Consider the following 8639-nt stretch of genomic DNA (forward strand, 5'->3'; position numbering starts at 1 on the left):
CCTGGTTTACCACTTTATTTAAACATTTTATTGACTTTAAATAGATGTTTTAACTTATTCACTTTTTTCTTTTTCATTTCCTTTGCAACAAAAATGACATCAACAAAACAAAGCACGGAAAAAATCATAAACTGAATAAAAAATTAAAAATGCACGGAAAAAGATTGTTTCGTAATAGTGAATGGTTCAAACGTAAGAAAAACAGTTTAATATATTGTTACATAAAGATCGGATGTAAATGTATAATAGCTACCAATGTGCAAAGCTTTTAGCGAACCATTCCATTACAATACACTATATTGTAGCTGGTACACTGTATGGTACAGGAATGGTTTTCACCAAATACCCTATGGTTAGTTTTTATCCGGGTTGGGACTGCGCTTGTCTCCAAACAGAAAAAATCAATTAATAAATTAATTGAAGAGTTTGTGTTGTTAAGCTTGTCAAAGGTTGACATGTGATGGGTCGTTTGATTCGAAATTTTTCCAATCGTGCGTACCCGAATAAAAAATACAGTAGAAAAACCAAACGTTGTATTGTAACAGTACTATTTAAAACCATATTTTTACAGTAGACAACACTGTAAAAATAAAAATACAAAAACAATAAAATGTAATGTAGACACCCATACAGTAAATTGTAAATAAGATTTTTACAATATACTATACGGGTTGTTAAGTATCGTAACAATATAAAAAAATATTTTTCTCCATATATATTTTTTTGCAAAACCATACATTATATTGTAAATGAATTGTTATAAATTCTGATACGTGGTTTTTAATAAACCGTACATTGTATGGTACACGTATGGTTTCAAACAATAAAATGTACTGTTAATAAATTGTTTTTAATTGTAATTTTACTACTGGTTATACATTTAATTAAATGGTTTTGGAATGGTTCTCTTTTTTAATGTTGTATTGTTTTACATTACATTAACCATATAATGTCATATTATCTTGTCATTTTCCTCCTGTTAATGGCATCTTAGGCTTACTAGCATTATGAGAATGCGCTTTGGGAATTCTCCAGAGCGTTTTGGAAAACCCTTCATATATTGGATTGGCCACGTCTAAGTCTGAGTCGAGGTCTGAGTAGTCTCTGATTGCATTAACAGTTGAAGCTTAGGCTCCCATGCCCCACCAGCCAGATAACCGGGTTTCGCAAACTAAGCATTATTTGTGGCAACACTTTGAGCGGCATGATGGAACTATGCCGAGCGCGCTAAGTATTATTAGACCACTAATGTAGTTGCATGAAGTGGGTGACGAGGTACATACGTATCATTACAGCGTGCTTAACCGTTATTGCAATATTGAGGGTCCAGTTTGACCAAAGTTTGAAATACACGGAGAAATATATAACAACTCATGAGAAAACTGTCAAGTTCGATTTAAGTATAGGTTAGGTAAAAAAGCGAACCCACAAACGAACCTAAATTAGAATTTCTTTCAGTATTCAGTCCGGTCCATATGTTAAAGATGGCTCTACGTCAAAGATAAAGTTCGTCAATCGTATTCCTCTCAACGCACTTTACATACCTAGCCCACCATATCTCTTAGATTTGCAGTTCTAGTTTACTATTTATTTAAACATTTTATTGACTTTAAATTGATGTTTCAACTTGTTCCCTTTTTTCTTTCCTTTCATTTGCATCAAAAAAGTCACAAACATCAACAAAACAAAGCACGGAAAAAAAATCTAAAACTGAATAAATAATTAAAAATGTACGGAAAATAATGTTTCGGAAAAGTGAATGGTTCAAACGTAAGAAAAACAGTATAATAAATTGTTACATAAAAATCGAATGTAAATGTATAGTAGCTCCAATGTGCGAAGCTTTTAGCGAACCATTTCATTACAATATACATTATTGTAGCTGGTACACTGTATGGTGCAGGAATGGTTCTCACCAAACACCCTATGGTTAGTTTTTATCCGGGTAGTATCAAGCCAAGTGCCAAGCACGGAGACAAGCACCGAGAGAGTGCATACGACAGAGCGTGAGAGACGGGAGAGCTCCAGCGCGCGGCAAAGTAAGCGAGCAACACACAACCGATTGCGCGTACTCGTCTCCTTCTAGTTTGTTGTGCTGCACCACTCTGCATGCACCACACACACCACTCATCTCTTTCTTTTTCCAAAGACAGCACTTCCCGAACCGAAATTAAACTAATTTCACATGCACTGTTCACCGTTCTCGTCGCCAATGTGAGAATCTTTCTCTGTAATGATTATTCAACAACTGTATTTATTATTTGTATACACTTTATTACCGATACTTCAATATTACATACAATGATTCACACTCCAGACAACAATAACAACATCTCCACATATGACAGATACTCAATGTAAACATACACGCTAAACGTAATAGAGTAATACAATAATTTATTATGTGCATACCACAAGGTACCACACTTTCCATGATTTTCCATAGCTGCGGTCTATGCCGTCGTACGTTGCCTCTAAGTCGATGAACACATGATACGTTGGGACCTGTTTTTCGCGGCATTTTTCGAGGATTTGCCACACGATGAAGATCTTGTGTTGTCGAGCGACCGTCAACAAATCTGGCTTGATAACTTCCCTCAAACTTATTCACTTCAGGGGCCGTCCATATAACACGTAAACAGAATAATCGTGGTTTTTGACCCCCTCCCCGTGGACAAGCGTGGACTTTACGTTGACCTGGAATTTCTTCAGGAGGTTCACTGAAAATTCCTTTGAGACTTCCACTAGGATTTATACTAGGAGTTTCAGTGGAATTGTTGCAGAAACTCCATTAGGTATTTCTGAGGATTCTTCCAAGAAATGCTGCGGTATTTCTACATGCGGGAATTTATGCGAAAGTTAATCCAATTTTCAAAAGTTTCACCGTGGTTTTTTTCAATAATTCATCAAGGAATTCTGCAGGGAGTTTCTCTGCGAGTTTTCCAGAAATTCCTATGAGGATTCTTTCAGAAGCTCCCCGAAGCTTCTGGTAATTCTTCCAGGAATTCAGGTAGACACTTTCCCGGGAGTTCTTCTGTATTTTTTCTGGAAAATCTTCCTCAATTTTCCCAGGGAATTCCATCAGGAGTTTCTCCTGGAAGTTTTCCAAAAGTACCATCGTTAATTTTGACGTTAAATTTTTTGCACGGATTTTTCTGGAAGATCCTCCGCAAAAGCTTCAATAGTTTCTTCGAAAATTTCTGCTGGAACTCTTGTGGAAGTTTCTTCAGGAATGTTTCTTTGAATGTATTCCGGGACCTTTATCCAGGAATTCTTTTAAAAGAGAACTTATAGTTTCTAGGAGAATTCTTCCGGATTGCTTCGATCTTGTCGTAGAGTCAGATATCAGTCCAAAATTTTTGTGCTTTGGCAACAGACGGGAAGAAGGCAACTCTTATAATAGACGAATTTCGCACCAACTCGAGCAAATGTCGGAAGCATCCTCTCAGATTACAAGAAACTTTCTTGGTGTGTAGATCTTGCCCAGATAAGCCACTTTGCATACTCATTTTTTTATTTTTTTTTCTCGACTGACTTTTGAAAAGGACTAAACTTTTTTGATCGATATTTTTCAAATGTGTTTAATAAAAAAATGACTACTCCTACATAAAAGTGTTGTATGGGTGATTACCACAAAATAAGTCAAATTTTAAGAAAAAAATATTGAAAACAAATCCAAAATCCAAACTGAAAAAAAAATCATTTTCAAATATTCAAAGTCGATTTAAAAAAAAACACCATTTTTGAAAACCATCCACTGTTTAGTGGATACGTAACAGAAATTTACCTTAGTTATATTTTTATCTGTCTGTTCAACTGCCCAGTTATATAAATCTCGTGGGGTTGTTATGGTATTTCCATAATCTCGAGCAAGACTTACTCTCTTTGCCATTCGCTTGAGAGTGCCACTGTTCTGGCATCCAGCGGCTGAGTAAGAAACGCTTGCACCACGCCCAGCTAGATCCAAGGTGGTAGCCCCATCAACAAGGATGGGAACGCTCACTTGGAAAGAGTTGCGCTCACTTGCTATTTTCTCAGCTCAGAAGCGTGCAATCAATAAGAGATGTAGGGGCGACTTTTGCCTTGTGATTTGGTCTAAAACTTTGCTGAAAAGAGTAGGGGTACACGTATACCGAAGTCGTGAGAGAGCTGCAAAGGCAACTCTCCACGAGGTGAATGTAAATCACACTGACCTCGTGGAGAGTCGCTTTTACAGCTCTGTCACGACCTTGGGATTCGTGTGCGACCCCTACTCTGTTCGGTAAAGTTTTAGACGACATCACAAGGCAAAAGTCGCCCATACATCTCTTCTTGATTGCACGCTTCTGAGCTGAGAAAATAGCAAGTGAATGTAACTCGTTGCAAGTGAGTGTTCCCATCCCTGCCCTTCAGTGTGCTCGTCCTAGTGTTGGTTGGGACGTTAAACAGAACTGGCACGATGGCCCTCCGGCGAGACAGGAGTGTTGGCGTAGGCCACCCGTAAAATTCCACATTGCGAATAACATAGGAGAAAATACGACTCGATACAATCGGCAACGACCTACGCGACGAAATAAGGACTACGATTGGAAACTTGGAATATGGAATTGGACGTCTTTTGGTTTCGAAGGATGTGACAGGATAATCTACGACGAACTATATACGCCACGATGTCGAAGTTGCAGGAACTTTGTTACTGGACAGAAAGTGTGGAAAAGCGGGCATCGAGCGGCTACCTTCTACCAAAGCTGTGGCACCACCAATGAACTAGGAATAGGATTTATAGTGTATGGCAAGATGCGACAACGTGTGATCAACGCAAGGATGTACATGTTGAGAGTTAAGGGCCGTTTCTTCAACTACAGCATCATCAACGTCCACTACCCACACGAAGGGAGACCTGATGACGAGAAAGAAGCGTTCTACGCGCAGTTAGAGCAAACATACGATGGTTGCTCGCCGCGTGACGTGAAAATCGTTTTCGGCGACATGAACGCGCAGGTAGGAAAGGAGGAATTGTACAGACCGGTAATCGGGCGAAACAGCCTGCACGCCGTATCGAATGATAACGGCCAGCGATGCGTAAACTTTGCAGCCTCCCGTGGTAAGCACCTTCTTCTCCCGCAAAGATATCCACAAAGCCACCTTGTGATCACCCGACCATCAAACAGAAAACCAAATCGACCACGTTCTAATCGACGGTAAATTCTTCTCGGATATAACCAATGTCCGCACATACCGCAGTGCGAATATAGATTCGGATTACTGTAGTCGCTGTATGCATGCGCTCAAAACTTTCGACAGTTATCACCACGCGTCGAAGTCGAACGCCGCGGCTCAACATCGAGCAACTGCGTAACGTAGAAGTGGCTCAATACTACGCGCAGCAGTTAGCAGTAGCCCTACCAACGGAAGAGCAGCTGGGCGCAGCTACACTTGAAGATGACTGGATGGACATCCGATCCGCCATAAGTCGGTACCTCGGCTGCAGCACTAGGCTTCGCGACTCCGAATCAAAGAAACGACTGGTATGACAGCGAATGTGAACAGTTGGAAAACGAAAAGATTGCAGTATGGGCGAGAATGTTGCAACACCGTACGAGGGCGAATGAGGTACGTTATAGACAGGCGCAGAACAGGCAAAACTCAGTCTTCTGGAGAAAGAAGCGCCTGGAAGAGCAGGAAGAGCTGTACCGCGCAAAGGACACACTTAAATTCTACGAGAAGCTGAATCGCCACAAGCCGACGTGTGCCGAGACAATCACGGGAATCTTCTCACAAGCGAACGATTGCAAGAGAGTTCGTGGGACAATATCAGGCTGAATTCATGGGTGAACGCGCTTCAACGGACCAGATGTTCACCATCCGCTAGATGTTGCAGAAATGCCGCGATTACAATGTGCCCACACATCAGATTATGCACGAACACAGATTCCCGGATAAACTGATACGATTAATCAAGGCGAAGATGAATCGAGTGATGTGCTTAGTTCGAATATCCAGGGACACTCTCGAGTCCCTTCAAATCTCGCAGATGGTAACGGCAAGGTGATGGTCTTTGGTGCTTGCGGTCTTACATCGGACTAAAGAATGAAGTCATGTGTCGAAGAAAAATCACATGATGGCAAAGGGCTCAAGTGAGGAATTAACGCGTCCGCCACCCAGAATTTCTATTGACGGTGATGAAATCGAGGCGGTTGAAGAATTCTTGTACTTGGGCTCACTGGTGACCGCCGACAACGATACCAGCAGAGAAATTCAGAGACGTCAGGAAATAGAGCTGAATTAGGGCTCCACAGATCTCTACGATCGTAAAAAGTTTGCCGTCACACGAAGGTAAATATCTGCAAAACGCTGATTGCACCGGTAGTCATCTATGATAGAAAAGAAGCATGGACTGGACAATGCGCCCTTGGAGTTTTCACGAACTCGTTGTTGCGTTTTATCTATGGCGGAGTGCAAATATAAGACAGGACTTGGAGAAAGCGAATGAACCACGAGCTGCATCAGCTGCTGAGAGAGTCAACCATCGTCCACACCGCAAACATCGGGAGGCTACGGTGGAAGATCACGGTGATAGATCACGGTGGGAGATAACGGTGGGCGGGAGAAAACGTACAACAGATAACACTCACGCCTTAGTCTGACCGGTAATGTAAGTAAGGTCATGAGAATGCGATTGATGTCTGTAAGACTGCGGACGAGACTGTGTTCGAGCGTTTGTATACGCGTTCGCGGTTTGAAGCCTATTCGGGATATTCGATGCAGCAGGTGATGATGACGTTGACCACACTTGGGACACGTACGTCTGGAATACGCTACGAACTGCTACGAAGTGGCCGGGTGACAGACAATTCAAACAAAGCCAAAATCCTCAATCGCCAGTTTTAAGTCCACTACTTGCATCATGTTCATGCGACGACACCTCGTAACGCTATGCTATCTACCATTGCAGATCTGACAACTGCTGCTGGCCGATGGTACTAGGGTGTGAACAGCTGAGCTCTTGAACGGACGTTTTTGCTAAAAATCATTTTGTGTAGAAGTAGACTGCAGAATCACACAAAGCCAGAGACGAATGCCCTAGAGGTAAAGTCTCTCTCAACAAAAAAAATCACACAAAGCATATCCAGGAAGTCTAGCTAGGTGCAATATCGAGGGATGTCCTTGGACCCCTTGGAGTCGAGCACTTGACACTGAAGAAGTATGTAAGTCACAGACGAAATAGGCCTATCTGTCCGAAGATAAGCACAGTAGTAGAATTAAAAGGAATTTGCTCGTCCTTTCTAGTTTTTCTTTAAAAGAGTTATTCATTTTTTATTTTCTTTTGCAAAAGTGAAGTATTAGTGAAGTGTTTTTAAATTAAACTAGAGTCTGAAGGAAAAAACTTGGACCCATGTTGGTGTTCTCTCCAAGCTCCTCCAACAGCAGTATACTGACCATGAACGTCGTCAGAAAAATGTTAGGATAGGAAAAATGTTTCTTGAGTTCAGTTCAGTTGAGTAGAGCTAAGTGAGTTTTTTTTTCTTAGAGTTGAGGTCAGTTGAGTTGGGTAGAGTTCAATGGAGTTCAGTTCAGTGGGTTTGTTAGTGAGGCAGGGTTTTTTTTTTAATACAATGCATTGTGAAGATAAGAATACATAGATAAAAATAATGAGATTTACATTTCATGTAAATTTCAGTTTAGTCATGTAAATTTAGTGTAATGATGGTTTACATGATATATCATGTAAATTTGTGTTATATGTCATGTAAACACACAGAGTCATGCTGAATTACATGATATATAATGAAAGTTTTCATGATATTTTATGACTTTTACATGATGTGTCATGTAAACTTCTGTGATATCCCACGTTCCAATCATGTGCATCATATGTCACAGAATTTTACATTCTTTATTCGTTCTGTGTAAGTTTTTTTATTCAGAGAACAAAGTTGTGTAGTTTTAAGAAGAGAAGTGCTGATGAATTTTCGAGATGATGACGTATCTTTATGAAGTGGGGTTAAAGTTTGAGGGAAGTGTTTAACTGACATCTCTTTAAGAAGTGAGTGGAATGGTTGGTTACATCACTCCCTCGTAGACTTTTGTCCATACAAAGATTTTAAAATTTGTATGGAATGTAGACTGTGGCCAGACTCCCTTCCCCCTAAAAGTCTACGCAATCTTTGATTATTGAATTCACAATTGTATGGATCGATTCTTAAAACTATAGTGCAGCAGTTTAGTGAATCCTCTTATTGTTAAATAATAGTTAATACGAATTATACAGCAAATATTGTGATAAGTGTCAAAAAGGGTTTGGTTTACTATGTAGGTAGATTAATTTTTTTTTCGGGTGATCTAAAGATGTTATGATTAGCTTTTCTTTAATGTTCAATTATCTTAAGCGGTTTATAGCAACACAAATATTAAAAATATACTAACTTGTGTCTATTTAAAGTATAAAACTCGATTGTGAGCTATATTTTGGAAAATGTTCTATTCAGTTTTTAGACAATTTTCTAACCTGCACTTATTTATGAGAGAAAAAATCAGACCAATTTTAAATTTTCTACTTTTTTGTGGTAATCAGTCACACCATAAAATGAAAATCAGAGCATCACATGTATTTCACTGTTAAGCGAACAACACACAACAAAATAAAAATCCAATATAAT

Source organism: Aedes albopictus, chromosome 2 (assembly GCF_035046485.1).
Source record: "Aedes albopictus strain Foshan chromosome 2, AalbF5, whole genome shotgun sequence".
NCBI classification, from domain to species: domain Eukaryota; kingdom Metazoa; phylum Arthropoda; class Insecta; order Diptera; family Culicidae; genus Aedes; species Aedes albopictus.